The following is a 16,354-nucleotide window of genomic DNA, read 5'->3' on the forward strand; positions in this document are numbered from 1 at the left end:
TAAAATAAAAAGAGGTTTCTTTGAAGCAATTCAACCATGAATGCCTGATTCACACAGTCTCCTTTGCACAGTTGATGTTGACGCACTGTACTTGAGTCTGGTAACTCTAATGAACCTATCCTCCACAGCAGAAGTAATACTGGGTAATCCTTCCTTTTCTGTAAATCAACCCAACCTTGTCACAACACAACTGATTGGCTCAAATTAAGAAATTCCACAAATTAACAAGGCACACCTGCTAACTGAAATAGATTCCAGGGGACTACTTCTTGAAGCTGTTGGAAAGGGTGTCCACAGCTGTCATCAAGGCAAAGCCTGGCAACTTTGAAGAATCTACATAATGAAATGCATTTTGATCTGTTTATTGTTTTAGTTGCTACATGAATTCCATGTGTCATTTCATAGTTTTGATGTCTTCACTATAATTCAACAATGAGGAAAAGAGCAAATCTAAATAAATACCCTTGAATAAGTAGGTCCTATATATTTAATGGGTGGTTTGAATCCTGAATGTTGATTGGGTGATAGTTGTGGTATATGAGACCATATGCCACAGGTATGGTATGACATCAATTGTCAAGTTGAAGCGCTGTGTCCAAATAGCACTTAGCAATCGTATATTGGCCATATCTCACACCTCGTAGTGCCTTATTGCCTACATATATTATCAGATCCTGTGATGGTAATTCCATCGATCGACACTCTTAAAGGAGTAAGAAACAGACAAAATACCTATCTAAACAATGGGACTCAGTCCTTTAATCAGTGAGAATACATGGTAAAATAAATTTCCCTGACAATCCCCACTGTTTTAAAAGTACCAGGCCTAAGCCCTGTCTGGGAGCATTGAGTCAAGTCATTATGGGCAGATGAAAGCAGTGTAGTGTAACTGACAGGCCTCATCACTATGGTAACTACACCTTCATAAACATGCAGTGTTGTGCAAGAGGATTACCAGGAGAACTGGAGTCTCACACAGTTAATTGTCATCCCTTGGGACACATCAAGAGTAGTTCAGTATAGCCGGGTGGGCGACACTCTGGTTATATTACGAGTAGTGTAACCCTGGCCACTCCCCTCCCCCAAGTTCTCCGCTGGCTCTATTTTATGGAGGTCTAGCAGGGGAATTAAGGACGTAAGAGACCCTAGCGATTTGGGATCCTCTGTAGGCAATCAAAAGGCATCTGCGTGATGCTCCAACCCCTCCCCCATCACTAGGACTTTGTTTAAAGAAACCTCTGCCCATTAAATGTTATTACTCATCTTGAGACAGATTACCATAAACTGAATTGCAAGACTTCTTTTATCGCTGTATAATTTCAGCATAATCAGGGTGTGGTGTCCTCAGAGCTACACATCTTAGCCAGAGACATAATCCCTCAATGGCACTCTCAATCTTTATAGATCAGCTGGATGTTCAGAGAGACATAGCTGGATATCAAGACTTGACAGAATGCCTTCACTGAATATCTTTCATATTGTTTCGTTAGGGCTAAAACTATAGCCACGTTTAAAGAAAAGCCAAATAATATAGCCTGTAGAAATTACCAGTCTGTCCGTCTAAAATTTAAAAAACACAAAACACCCTCTCTTCCATATATATTTCTTGTAATGCTCAGTCACATCCTAGTATTCAAAACACCATCTGATCATACATAGAAAAACAGTAAACAGGTAGAGGAGGACAGCAGAGACAAAGTACAACTATTTCCCCTTCCATTCCTCACTACGAACACTGGACGGATCAGTGACAGGTAAGCAGGAAGAGAGGACAGGGAGGCTCCAAGTCTGAGGTTTGAAGAGAAGAAAAAAGAAAGATGAGATGATAGAGGAAGGAGACAGCAGTGAAAAAATGATATCCAGACTGCTAGATACCATCTCTACCCTGTGCTCAGCAGGCATGGCCACAACTGCAGTATACTATGTCCCATCTCTCATTCCACCAGTCTTTCTAACAAACATGACCTGGTTGTCATTAAAATAACCCTTCTCTGTCCTCCAAATAGGTCTTCATGTATTTCATTTTCCTGATTTGGAATGTCAAGCCACCACAACGTTACAAAAGGCTGATTTGTAAAGTCTAGTGCTAAGCCTACCTGAGTCAGAGAGACTCTGACTAAACCCTTGAAGGAATTAATTGCAGTCTGGCAAAGCGGAGGTTAGCGGGTTATTCAAAGTCTCTCTTCCGTGAATTCCCAGTGCTTCTATGATTTCTTATTTGATATGTGGACTTTGTTATGGAAATGGTGAACTGTGTCGATGGATGGAATTACCATCACAACTTAAATAATTGTGGTATTGTGTTAAGAGAACTCCAGTCATCGCCATATTTCAATAAATTAAGAAGCCGTTTCATATGGAGCTTGGAATACATCTTTCGTCAGCATTCTTCAGAGTCACTGCAATTAGAGCCAAAAATAATCGCGTATTGTCAAAGACAGTGTGCTTCAGTTATGTAGTTTGTAAAACTTCCAATTGACTCTTGTAAAGATCACTTACAATGATCAGCCATAACATTATGACCAGACTGGTGAATTTAATAACACTGAAGATCTCGTTATCATGGCACCTGTCAGTGGGTTAGATATATTGGGCAGCAAGTGAACATTCTGTCCTCAAAGTTGATATGTTAGAAGTAGGAAAAATGGGCAAGCTTAAGGATCTGAGCGACTTTGGCAATGACCAAATTGTGATGGCTAGACGACTGGGTCAGAGCATCTCCAAAACTGCAGCCCTTGTGGGGTGTTCCCGGTCTGCAGTGGTCAGTACCTATCAAGTGAATCAAGGAAGGAAAAACAGTGAACCGGCAACAGGGTAATGGGCGGCCAAAGATCAGTGATGCACATGGGGAGCGATCCCCTGATCCCTACTATAGCTCAAATTGCTGAAAACGTTAATGCTGGTACTGATAGAAAGGTGTCAGTACACAGTGCATTGCAGTTTGTTGAGTATAGACAAGTCAGGATGCCCATGCTGACTCGTCACTGCCAAAAGCGCCTTCTATGGGCACGTGAGCATCAGAACTGGACCATGGAGCAATGGCAGAAGGTGGCCTGGTCTGATGAATCACGTTTTCTTTTACATCATGTGGATGGCCGGGTGTGTGCACGTCACATACATGGAGAACACATGTAACCAGGATGCACTATGGGAAGGAGCCAAGCCGGTGGAGGCAGTGTGATGCTTTGGGCAATGTTCTACTGGGAAACCATTAGTCCTGCCATTCATGTTGATGTTACTTTGACACGTACCACCTACCTGAATATTACTGCAAACCATGTGCACCCTTTCATGGCAACGGTATTCCCTGATGGCACTGGCCTCTTTCAGGAGAATAATGCACCCTGCCACAAAGCAAAAATGGTTCATGAATGGTTTGAGGAACACAGTTCAAGGTGTTGACTTGGCCTTCAAATTCCCCAGATCTCAATCCAATCGACCATCTGTGGGATGTGCTGGACAAACAGGTCCAATCGAGGCCCCACCTCGCAACTTACAGGACTTACAGGATCTTCTGCTAACATCTTGGTGCCAGATACCACAGCATACCTTCAGAGGTCAAGTGGAGTCCATGCCTCAACGGGCCAGGGCTGTTTTGGCGGCAAAAGGGGGACCAACACAATATTAGGCAGGTGGTCATAATGTTATGTGTGATTGGTGTATGTTTGCTCTTTAAATTGGGCTGGGCAGAGAACACGACAAAAAAAGGATGGCATTGTTCCCTCTTAATAAAGAGGTGTAAATCAAAATCCCTAGTTGGTTAGTTCCTGTCAGCTTAGTTTGGGCCAAAAGGTTTTTTGTCTCCGTCGATGCAATAGTAGTTAATAGTCTGTGGATTCAGCTGTGGATATTTCATTTCTGATATCTTCAAAGTACAATATTTGACAAGGCATGTTAACAGAGCAATAGGAAATTGAACAATGTGTATAGTTCATTTCGACGGAGACAAAGGTTTGATCTTCTCTCAAATTAAACACTTAACATGAGCCATTGTCTGCAAAATATGTAGGAGCAGTAGGTAGCATGCATTATGTAGATTACTCCATTTTACAGATCAAGACTAAATGACATGCATTTTCAGCTGTCAGCCTCATTGCTTTGCATGAGCAATACAGTCTGATTTTCCAATGAGCTTATTTTTATAGTCAAGGACCAGGCTTAATCTGTGTCTGCAAAACCAGCCTGTAAGATTACACTTTGCAATCATTTATTCATCAGATCAACAGAAATTAAATGTAATGGTGTGGAAATCCTGTCACAGGATCCATCTTTGGTACAGCTTCAGCATTTTGACAGATGGCCTTACTTCCTCCTCAAGAATACTCTGGTACAATACGGAATTCATGGTTGAGTCAGTGAGGGCAAGTTGACCAGGCCCCGACACAGTAAAGCAGCCCCAAACCATACAGCTCAGTAGTGGAAAGTCCACTCCTAGCAATGAATTAGTAATCGGCAAATGTCAGCGGGGGAAAAGACAGATGAATAAATCATAATAAACAAGGCAAGCATTAGTTCGCCAAGAACAGGGGAGGCTGTAGTGTCATTTTAGGGAGTCTTTGAAAAGGTAGCGTCTATTTTCTCCATTTTTGCCTGTGACATAGATAGATCCGATTCCTCCATCTTCTTGGTCCTCAAGTTAACACTGTAGCTGCTGAATCAGAATAACTCCCATAGAACCATGTAACCATAAAAAACACAATGTATTTCTCCCATTTAGTCGGTCTAGGAACTGTTTTAATAGCTAGAATCTTTCTCTTGTTCCATTGTGATGACATTTCAGCACAAACTCACAACCTTACTTTTTCCTAAATGTCAGTGCTCCTCCCCTGATCCCTATTGATCTCCACCTCCCCACCCACAGCCCCTAGCAGAAGCCCTTTATTGTCACCAGCTTGGATGGAGCTCCGAGACAATCTATGCAGCCAGACATGGCCATGCATACTCCGTCTAATTAGAACACAGTGTCGTCTGCCGGATTACCGCTCAACCATCACTTCCATCTCAGCAGAATGAAAGAGCAGGCCACCAGACAGTAGGAAGAAGCCTGGACACATGCTTGTTTTACCTCGTTTGATCTATTCCCTTACAGGGATGGCTTTGTTTGTGCTGACTTGAGGGATGAAATGGGTTTCGTGGCTGAACGCGTGTTTGGCTGGCAGCCGAAGAGGATCTTATTATTGGGAACCCTAACTAGAATGGTGTTGTAAATGGAAGAATTAAAACTTCCGTGAAGTTGCCGTTCTGAGGCCTGAACACTGGTCAAGGTATTAGCATTTAGTCAAATACCCACACGCTGTACCACGACTATGTCATGCCGCAGCAGTGTTGGCATTAATCCACATTCCAATACCTCAGGTGGCTTGGCATTGCCAGCCTCCACAGGGACTGAATAACTCATGTGGGGGGGAGGGTCTGAAGAAGGCTTGTGCATTGCGTAACAGAAGGCTGCAGCTTTTCTCTGGGAATCTCTTCTATGCGTCATCTCCGAGCAACGTTGCAGGATGCAGTAACACGGTGTGTGTGTGTGTGTGTGCGTTCCTATCTGTGTTTGAGTTGTTTGTGCGCATGTAGATGCATTTGATTGTTAACATTTAAAACATCTTTAAAAATGGTGGAGCCATACTCGTTAACTGAAGCTCAATCCATTGGTATAAACTAGGGGTTTACCGAATGTCAAAACCCTACACACTCGTAATCAGACTTTTCAAATGCACAGCAAGCCTTAAATTCCTTACACAGAGCCTCATCTCATCAGAGTGCATTAATGACCTCACAGTCATCAATCATACAATCATCAAAAAATACAGCCTTGTAACACAGCCTGGAAAGTTGTCCTTTTTTAATATAAATATTCATGTGTCCAAATATGTAAGTAAAATTTCAACCACAGTAAACAATATTGAAGCGCATGACTCAACTGTTAAAATGAGACTGGTTAACAGTGTTGAAGAACACATCCAAATGTCCAAATATTTAAATAAAGATTTTTCCAGGGTGAGTGTACTTAGTTTTTCACATGAATGAAGGCATTAAATTAAAACATTGGCCATTTTGCAGACTTATCCAGAGTGTGGTAGTAGACAGTAGTGAGTGCATGTCAGTGAGTCTATAAAGACCACCCCCTCAAAATCACCAAGAACAAGAAGCTGTTTTGTGGATTACAGGAAGCAGGGGGAGAGCACACTGCTATCTTCACAAATTGTGCTGAGGTGAAGAAGGTTGAGCCCTTTAAATTCCATGCCTGTCCACATAAACAAAGGCATAACATGGCCCACACACACTCATAGTTGTGAAGAGGGCAATACAACGCGTATTTCCACTTGGGAGGCTGAAGCAATTCGGCATGGATTCAAATATCCTCAACACGTTCTAAAGCTGCAACACAGAGAGCATACTGACTGACGGCATCCCCGCCTGGTATGATAACACCATTGACTGTGACAGGAAAGCACGGCAGAGAATGGTGCAGATGGAACAGTACATCACCAGGACCGACCTCACTGCCATCTAGGTGCAAGTGGAGGGACCAGAGAATCATTCAATACTTCAAGCCACAGACTGTTTGCTCTGCTACAGTACTGTCAGGAAAACTGACTGGCACATTGGTTCTCAGACCAACAGGTTCTAACACAACTTCTACCCTAAGATTCTAAGACTCCCAACGCTTAATAAGACACCTTCCCCTGACTGTCTGCATTGGCACTGACCCAGTTTTCCTGAACGAATTCTCTCTCTACAATCAGTACCATGGACATTGCCCACAATTTGATAACCCTGTATATGCCTTGTGTTTTGTAAAAGCACTGCTGATGTAAAAAGGGCTTAATAAATACATTGATTGTATTCATTTGATTGATTTGATTGTATACAACCTACTTATATGTATTTGTTTTATTTTAATGTGTTAAATTTTTATTATGTAAATAAATTTTTTGCAATAAAGGAAAGGGGCCTGTAAGTAAGCATTTCTAACCGGAACATAAGACCAATTCGATTTGCATTTATAATTGTTTGTAGTATATAAGGAATGTTGTCTCAGAGTATTACAAACCCACTAGTGTTGTGATTGGCAGTGATACTCGCCTATTGATTTCTCCATCCGGCAGAGCATTGTTTTGTTTTTTACTTTGCGGCTGTTATCTAGTGGAGACCAAGGCAAGGGGCCAATGTATTGTTGTAATTTCCTGGTAGAAAAAAAATCAACACAGATCACTCAATTTGAGTTTATGTGAGAAAATATCATTCAAATAGCGTGAGGAATCTCCATACCATGTAAATCACTGTCAAATATTTCCCCAATAAATACAATTGTTATATTGTGGTTTAAAACAGGTGGACGATAAAATCTCAAGCTTAGGTCTCCCACAGTGTTATGGGTGAGGGGTAGGGGGAGCATTATTTTGAATGCAGCACGCTGATCTTGGAACAATTTCCCAAATGTGGATGAAATCCCATGTGTAGCACCTTTAGATTAAGAGTTTCACTACATCCTAACCCAGCTGTGGTCCCTGGGCAGTGATTAGCAAGTTACCTGTGATTAGGGTTCCGGACTAGGCACAGCTGAGAAACAAAAGGCCTTGTGTTGAATAACAGAGGGAAACAGGATGTTTTTTTAGCTTTCTAGAAATGGGCTTCAGATGAATTATTAAAAGGTTTGTTGAAGCTGGTGAACTGTCCCCGCAGAAAGGCTAGAAAATCTAATGTTAATTATTATTGATATAGGCCTAACGATTTGATTCAAATGTCTAAAATGAGAAAGAATATTGAAGACTGATATAACAATTACATAGTTTAAATGTAAACTATAATTTATTTTTAAGATAATTTACTTTTAATTTTTCTAAATAAAATACATTTTCTATTTAAAATCATTGTGGAAATGGCTAGCTTGCTGAAACATTTTAAATGAGACTTTAAAAGAGAATTATTTCCGGTGTTATTGGAACTAGAACCTGTTTCGCAGGATGGGGGGAGGTGATTGGGAGGACAGTCACACACACAGCCAAATAGGCAGCGAAACAGACCCAAGCAGAGATTTTTCAGTACCATTTCAAGACATTTGAAATAGTTTATGTTTCTGAAACTGATGTGACAACTTAAAAATGTAACTTGAAAAGCCATGTATAAAGCTTGCCGTTGATGACAGCATGTGACCCAACAACCGAAAGCATCTTGTAAAACCTGCTAAGCTATACATTACAGAGGCTAATATAACTTAAAAGTCAAATGCAATAATAATGTCTTCGCACACAAAATCAAAATCTTGATATTATCAGTTGAAATTAAATGCATTTTTAAAAGTACTGGTCAATGAGAAAAATAAGCATACAAAATCAAGAAATCTATTTTATATATCCACGAAAAATACATCAAGCCAGGCAGAATTAAAAATGTGTACAACAGAAAGTTGGTTGCAGGTTGCAATAATGAATGCAGACAATTGATTATTGATTGTGATGAAAACATACCTTGAGGTTTCGTTTAAAAGACTTAAGAACAACTGACTCAATTCAATTTTAAATGTAATAAAAAAAAAGAAAATGGCTGGCAACAGAGTTCTACAAAATCAATGCTTCAGTTCATATGCAATATAAATAATTATTATTTATTGTTATTAAAGTGAACTGATTTCATGGTAGTTCATAAATGAAGCACATTACATTTTTAATTATTGATATTTGTGAAAGAAAAATAACCCTGCTTCCAAAAAGTTGTGATGCTGCGTAAATAAAAGCTACGTACGGTGTTCACAGATAGTGTTCCTGAGCCCATTTCCACTACAGAATTCGCCTGAGGACCCGAAGATCAAGGCGACCCAATATTGGTTTTCGGCCTTATACCTTGCATTCAGACATTTCTCCGGATTCTCTGAATCTTTTAATGATGTGTACCATAGATGATGAGATCCTCAAACTCTTTGCAATTTTAACGTTATTCTTAAATTGTCGCACTATTTGCACTTTGTCACTATTTGTTTTTCACAGTGTTGTGAACCCCTCCCCATCCTCATTTCTTACAGACCCATTCCTCTCAGGAATGATCTTTTAATACCCAACCATGTTACTGTCCTGTTGCCAGTTTACCTAATTAGTTGTGTGACATTCTACTAGGTTCCGTTTTTTAGCATTACACAACTTCTCCAGTCTTTTGTTCCCTCTGTCCGCTGGCATCAAATTCAAAGAGGGCATATATTTTTCAAGAAACAATTAAATCTCAGTTTCAACATTTGATACGTTGTCTTTGTACTATTTTCTATTGAATATTAGATTAAATTATTTGCACATCATTGCATTGTGTTGTTTTTTTTACATTTTACGCAGCGTCTCAACTTTTTCGGAAACAGGGTTATACAAAAGAAAGCTATTGATTTTGGTTACTAATATTTGTTTTAAAAAAGCAAGTCAAAGTAATGTTTTGGGCCTGGTCATCAATGTTTAACATTAATGTTTCGCAATCTACCACATTACATAAGCAAGAGTTTTCCCTGTGCAGTTCATAGCCTTCATTCACAGTCACAGAGACTCGCACTTATAAGTAATATTGGTGTTGTAATTATCACCAGATCCAAATTAAATCACAAAATCAGAAACGAATTGAGATATTGTTAAACGGAATTATCTTCTCAGCACTACGGAGAGGACTGCCCTTAATGCAGACATCAATGACATAGTCACAAAGGTCAACAGCACAGGCCACACATAATGAGCACCCACCAAGCAAAGCTGAGCATGCCAGAGATTGAGATAACCAATACAACCTCATATCTTCCATCAACTATTGATCAACTTAAAAACACACGATAACACACAGCGTCTTTCTAACAACGCATCAATTCGGCCAATTATTACAGACTGATTGCATAGTTGTCTGAACAGACGTCCAAAATCTTCCAGTCATTTTCATATATATATACAGTGGGGAGAACAAGTATTTGATACACTGCCAATTTTGCAGGTTTTCAAACTTACAAAGCATGTAGAAGTATGTAATTTTTATCATAGGTACTCTTCAACTGTGAGTGGCGGAATCCAAAACAAAAATCCAGAAAATAAGTCTTTTATTTCCTATTTTTATCAAAGCATTGTATAATGTACAATTACAGAAAGAGAATGCGTATTTTCTATTATATAATTTATACATTTTTTATACATCCTGTATTAAGATTTTTTAGTTTTTTGTTATTAAAATGTATAGGAAGATAATTATTTTATGATTGAACTATAATTTGTTTGAATTAGAAGCATCATCAGAAGTGATTTTTTTTTCAATTATTCATTTATCAGTATATTTTCTTTCAAATGTTTTTAACATTTCACCAAAGTGAAGTCAGTTGTCAGAGTTTATTCCTTTTGTTCTTCAACTGTCATTGAGTATAGCACTTCCAATGTCTCTCACAGGATCCCTTGCACATTGCCAGAAATCTGATTTATACAGTATTATTAAGCAAAAAAAGTTAACCACGCTAAAATCAGTTGAACATGATTCTCCAGTCAAGATACTGACTCTGAAATTAACAGTTCAATTGATTTTAAAACTATCAAACTATTTCACTCATTTTGACTTCAGTATTATTGTAGATACATTACACTAGCTACCTAATCAGAGCTATAAATTAATAATTACATGACCATGCATTTTACCTACTCTAAAACATCCTGCAACTTGATTTATTTTTCTCAGTGCACGTGAAAAAACAGATGTTGGCCAGAGCCCAGAGCTGTAGGACCGCAAATGAATCCTGCCACTGATTGTACTGTAGGACCTGTTGCAGCCAGACATTTAAAGAGACAAATGAATCCTGCCACTGATTGTACTGTAGGACCTGTTGCAGCCAGACATTTAAAGAGACAAATGAATCCTGCCACTGATTGTACTGTAGGACCTGTTGCAGCCAGACATTTAAAGAGACAAATGAATCGAAGAGGCACTTTCAATACTAATCATGACATGACTCAGTAAAACCAACTGCACATCACCAGTAAACACTGTGCACTCGGAGTGCTTCGCAGGCCGAATAGGACATGCCAGGCACTGTATTGGTGCTGTGAAGGCAAAAGAAAAAACAATTGTTGAAATACAGAATATGGTAGCTGAATCCACCAGGCAGGGATAAGAGCGCTAACACACACACACACACACAGGTTCACACATGTAGCATTCCACACCCTATTGCAACCTGCCTTCCTCTGCCCTGCCCAGCCCCTCTGTTTCACAAGCTTTCGGTAGCTCACTGACCCTTGTTGCCCAATAAAACCCAACCAGCACCAAAGGCAACTGGTTCGTTTAGTTATTAAGAAGCTAACGTTCAGTTAGCTTAGTGGTCCTTAACATTTTTTTTTCTGCCAGTGCAAACACATTTATTACAGCCAACTTTAAAATGTGTCAAATAACTAAAAAATTTACATTCCTTTGAGTCACTCTTGGACTCTTAGTTTAAACTTGCGCCAGTCTCACTCAGGGAGAGGAGGGTTATGCTAGCACCAGATTTATGCAGAGAATTAACATTCTTCTCTGACCTCTCATTAATAAGGTGTTTTTACACACAAAAACACCACTCACTGGATCTTAGTTTGTAAACTGTATGAGATACTGGAACAACCACATCTGGCACCAACAATTATATAGCGTAAACATTGGTTAGATCACACATCTCCCCCATTTTCTAACATTGGTCAAACAACAACTAAACCATTTGATCATGTCTGCATGATTTAAATATTTTGTTTGTCTATTTGCGTGAACAAGCAAGTGCACCAAATGGAGACAGGGTAGGAGCCTAACCAACAATAAGTTTCAGTAATACAGATGTGAGATGGTTTAGTACCAGTCCCACTTCCTGTGTAAGATAAGGTCATACTCTCAGAATGTAGAGCAGGGGTGACTAACTCAATCAACTCAGGGGCCACATTTTTAAATATAGACACATTCGTGGGCCATACCTGGCTTATATTTATTTTATAGAAACAAAATGTGATATAATAGGTAGAACTGCAACTGCAAAAATTTGTATAATAGGTAGAACTGCAACTGCAAATACGTCTTACTGACAAAGGTGTTTGTCAGTAAGACGTGATCTGCGAGGTGTTTGGTTGATCTTCATCAATTAAAAAATATCAGCTAGACTGGTAAAAAATTAGCCTGTGTGTGTTTTATAAACCTACTTGACAAAGAAAGTGGCATTGTTCATTTTAATAAAGAAATACGTTAGCTACGAGTTAGGGTTATCCATAAACCAGGGTTACACCTTCTTTAGCTACAGTTTCAAAGAAATGATTGCTATCTTGGCTGGGGTTCAGCTCCATTTCTCTTTCCATCACATCCACATGGTGAGGATGACCTTCCCATCAGAAGGCAAGCGCTGGCAAACTGACTGCACAATCAAAGAGGGACCAGACCGGATGCGGTGATGGCAACGGATGCATTCTCGACAACGCTTGCCAGTCTCCTGTGACGGATGGCAGCCATGAACCACCTAGCTCATAATTCCTCATAATGAGGAAATTAATCATTATTACTCCCCCCGCCAATCTCACTCCCAGGGTCTCGTTACGTGGACATTAGCCACTGAGGCTGGATTAATCAACCGACTCAGCGCAGCCTGGCAAGCACCAGGGATGCAGCTGGAGGCCACCGCGACCATTCCGCATCAATGGCTCGTTAGTGGCAGTCAGTCATACGGGACCCATTTGGGCAGAGGCAAGGGAAGGTGCCACCTATTAAACAGGCCTGGTGCAGCCTAGTCTCTTATGAGGCCACGGTCTGCTGGAGAAAAGTCAGAGAGAGGAGCTGCTGCTGTTGGTTAATGGATAACCCGGGAGATAATAAAGGCCAGGAGATGAGAGAGGGAAGGAGAAGAAGTCTGTCACCCGAGACGTTGTCACACTCTAAACTAAACCTGACTGAAATCAGGATTGTTTCAAGGGTAGATCCAGGAGATGAAATACAGTACAGAGAAGTCTATGAAAAGGCAATGTTGTCAGTTAGCACTGCAAGACTAGACAGTTGAGTTCTCTGTTAAATATCCAATACTCAGCTGTGGATCAATTTAAACCTCATCAACCAATGCATTGTCAACCCATATTTAAATAAATTTTTCAACAGGAAATAAAATAAAACTGAGCTATATCATTTGATATGGGAAAAACATCTGAGCTGGAATACAATTTCCATGTGTGCAAAAATCATAAAGTAAGAGCTATTACATCTGCCAAATCATCCCAATCCTATTTGTACAATAACTCAAAAACTCTGTCAGTGAATAAGAGGTATTTCCCATGAAAGTATGGACTACAAAAACATGATACAATAAATCATAAAAAGATGAAAATATAAACTGGGCTGAGAACACTGTAACCTTGTGTAATCTAACTAATCGCAAAGCCTATTTGCCAAACTACAGTAGTCATCAAATAAACACTGAGGAAATGTTGATTGTGTACAGTTTAAAATGCTAAATAAATATGAAAAGCTGATACAAAAAGTAAACGTAAAACTGTTTATATAACAATGCTTGCTGCCAGTGTTTCCCAGCCATCTGTTCCGGATTTCGGTATTAGGTAAACAGCATCCTACCATCTTCTCTCCAGGACAAGGTTAGTACCATTTACAGGAGGAAATGGGCATATAGCTATAAACCAAACCACCGTGGCCTTGAAACTGAATTCTGAGTGGTCACTTTCCTTAAAGTGGGTTGTGGTTTCTACAACTCGGAATTGCTGAAAAATTTCAATTTTAAAAACATCTTCCACAAACACAATTACGAAACTAAGTTATGTTCCACCCGCAGCTCATATCTACATATCATGGGACTTCTATGGCTACGAGGCTGTTGTTAGACACTGAAACATAAAAAATAAATAAAAAATAAAACAGAAGAGTCTGTGTGCAAAAGAAGCATTTGCACCCCCCCCCCCTTCCTCCCACCACATGAAAACCTCCCAGCAGAACAGCACCAGTGTAGCAGTGAGAATCCCCCAAGACTTTGGTTGATTCTGTCTCAGCTTGGGCTAATTAGCTTCCCAAGGGGAAGAGCTTACGTGTTATACTTTGATGGAATAAACAAAAGCACAAGTCATTTTATTTTGTGTTTTCAAATGCTTCTTGTTCGGCTACTGTTCCGACTCACCAACCTCAGACCATGCAGTTGTAGACCAGATAAAATAGTGTATACTTGTGTCTCATTGTGTTGATTTGAAAACCCAAGAGCAAACACTACATTTCAAATAAGCAAACAAACCAGTTACTTCCAATAGGTCTTGTCACTGGAGCAATACACAGGCTAAATTAAAGTGAGGTGCCTTTGTTAGACATGTTCTTTCTGGGTCATCCTGTACTTTTTAGTGCTAAAATGTACCATTTACATTTACCATATTCTAGCCCAGTGACAGTAAACCTGGACCGGACCAACTGAATTAAACAGAACAATGAACACAGCCCCCACAATATGGGGACAATAAAGTACTACGCCTTTCATTAAACAGTAACAAGGAAGTAGAACAGGGCCAGGGCGGTAATTCACTCACACAAATCCCAAGGTAAGGTCTGACTTAATGCTTTGTTTGAAGAGGATGTATGTATTCCAATTGTGTCAGGCTCAGAGACCGCATGTAGTGCAGACAACAACACACCTTAGCAGGGTCATGTAACTAAGTGACATCACTATTTCCCACAGTTCTAGAGTCCGACAGCAAAGCACACTTTGACTAACAGTGAGAGGAAGGTTGGGTGCACTACAATCGGGTACTACAGTAAGCATAGCACACCTGGATGGTTTCATCCAAAACCACATAACTGCCAGCAATAAGCACACAAACAGATCTGTCTGGCATTCCACAATATAATAAAGCAACCTACCTGTTGAGTCCAAAATGCCTCTCTCCCAAGACCCAACCCACTAATCAGGTTTAAAAGAAATACTTCAGATTTCTGTCATAGGTGGTTATTACCAAGACTGCGCTCTCCAACAGGCTATAGGCTATTGCTTAAACAAAAAATCTATATCTTTGAAAAGATCTGTTTCATTATCAGGTCATCATCTACCTCTGATTAACATCCATATCCTAAGGGAGAGTATTGACACATGCATGACATCACCTATTACTCAATCAATGGCAATGCTTAGTATTGCCATTGACATAGTTGCTTGGTATAGGCCTATGATTTCTGGCAAAATATGCTGTAATAAAAATAATAAAAGGCCATTTAACAGACAGTTGCGCATGCATACATATTGATGGCCCCGGTGGGAATTACACTAACAACCATTGCATGGCAAGCTCCACCGACTGAACCAAACCGGACACCAAGGTTTATGGATCACTAAACCAGATACAGAAGACAGTAGTGATGTTGTTCTTGAGCACGCCATGAATATTGGGAACGCTGACCTTGTGCATTGTCATCTTTTCAGAGTTCCAATGATGTTCCAGCTATAATACCAACAACTGAAATTCCATAACATTAAAGACAAAATATTGGGTCACTTCCAACCAATTCTTCCAAAAGCAAGATGCAAATGGCATCTTTGCACCCAATTCACTCAACATCTGGCATTACAAATAGAAGCATTTGTCTTGTGAAATAAACTAATGGTTACTTAGATCCCCCCAAAAAACTGAAGAAGTGCTTCTACAGGTGGTTCAATGATCGACAGTCCAAAACACACACACAAGCGTGCGCACGCACGCACGCACGCACGCACACACAAACACACACACACACACACACACCCCTTTTCTTGTTACAGACTAGGTCACTGAAGAGCGGATTACAGGGTATTGCTGACCCAGTCTTCTTAACTAATTCCTGCTTCCTGGCATCCTTCAATGAATGGATCAGTCTATACTCAACAAGCCTGGGCCCGGATTCACAAAGCGTCTTAAGACTAATAAACTTCTGCATTACCAAGCCTTTTCATTATGATCTGAAAGGCAAAACTGAGATGACATCTGAGTCCCAACTTGAGGAAGCCTAATGAATACTGTTCCAGGTTTTAGGATGGTGCTGCCTTTTTGACCATATTTAAACAGGATAATATTATAAAAATGTTTTCATCCAAGCATTTTGGCTTCTGCACATCTAGCTCTTCCTAGAAACTTGGCAGGAACTAGTTGTTTAAATGCTATACTGCAACTGCCACATCTACAAGTAGATGAATGCATGTAGCCTAACATAGTAGGACCAAAACCAAGATCTACACACTGCAAAGTGATTTCTGGTGAAATGTCCAACTTGGATTTAAACGTGAATTGTTTTTTGCATCGCCTGCAATAAGATAGAGACATTTCAGAACCCACAAATCGAGAATGAAGGGTGTCTTCGATTAGTCACAGTTTTTATGCCGATTACAGAGTGA

The 16,354-nt window shown here is 39.9% G+C and overlaps 1 protein-coding gene across 1 annotated transcript in view; it reads right to left on the reverse strand.

The window, feature by feature from the left end:
- The window catches only part of mast2 (microtubule associated serine/threonine kinase 2), a 146,738-nt gene that overhangs the window by 128,668 nt on the left and 1,716 nt on the right, over positions 1–16,354 (reverse strand).

This window comes from Esox lucius, chromosome 8 (genome assembly GCF_011004845.1).
Source record: "Esox lucius isolate fEsoLuc1 chromosome 8, fEsoLuc1.pri, whole genome shotgun sequence".
NCBI classification, from domain to species: Eukaryota; Metazoa; Chordata; class Actinopteri; order Esociformes; family Esocidae; genus Esox; species Esox lucius.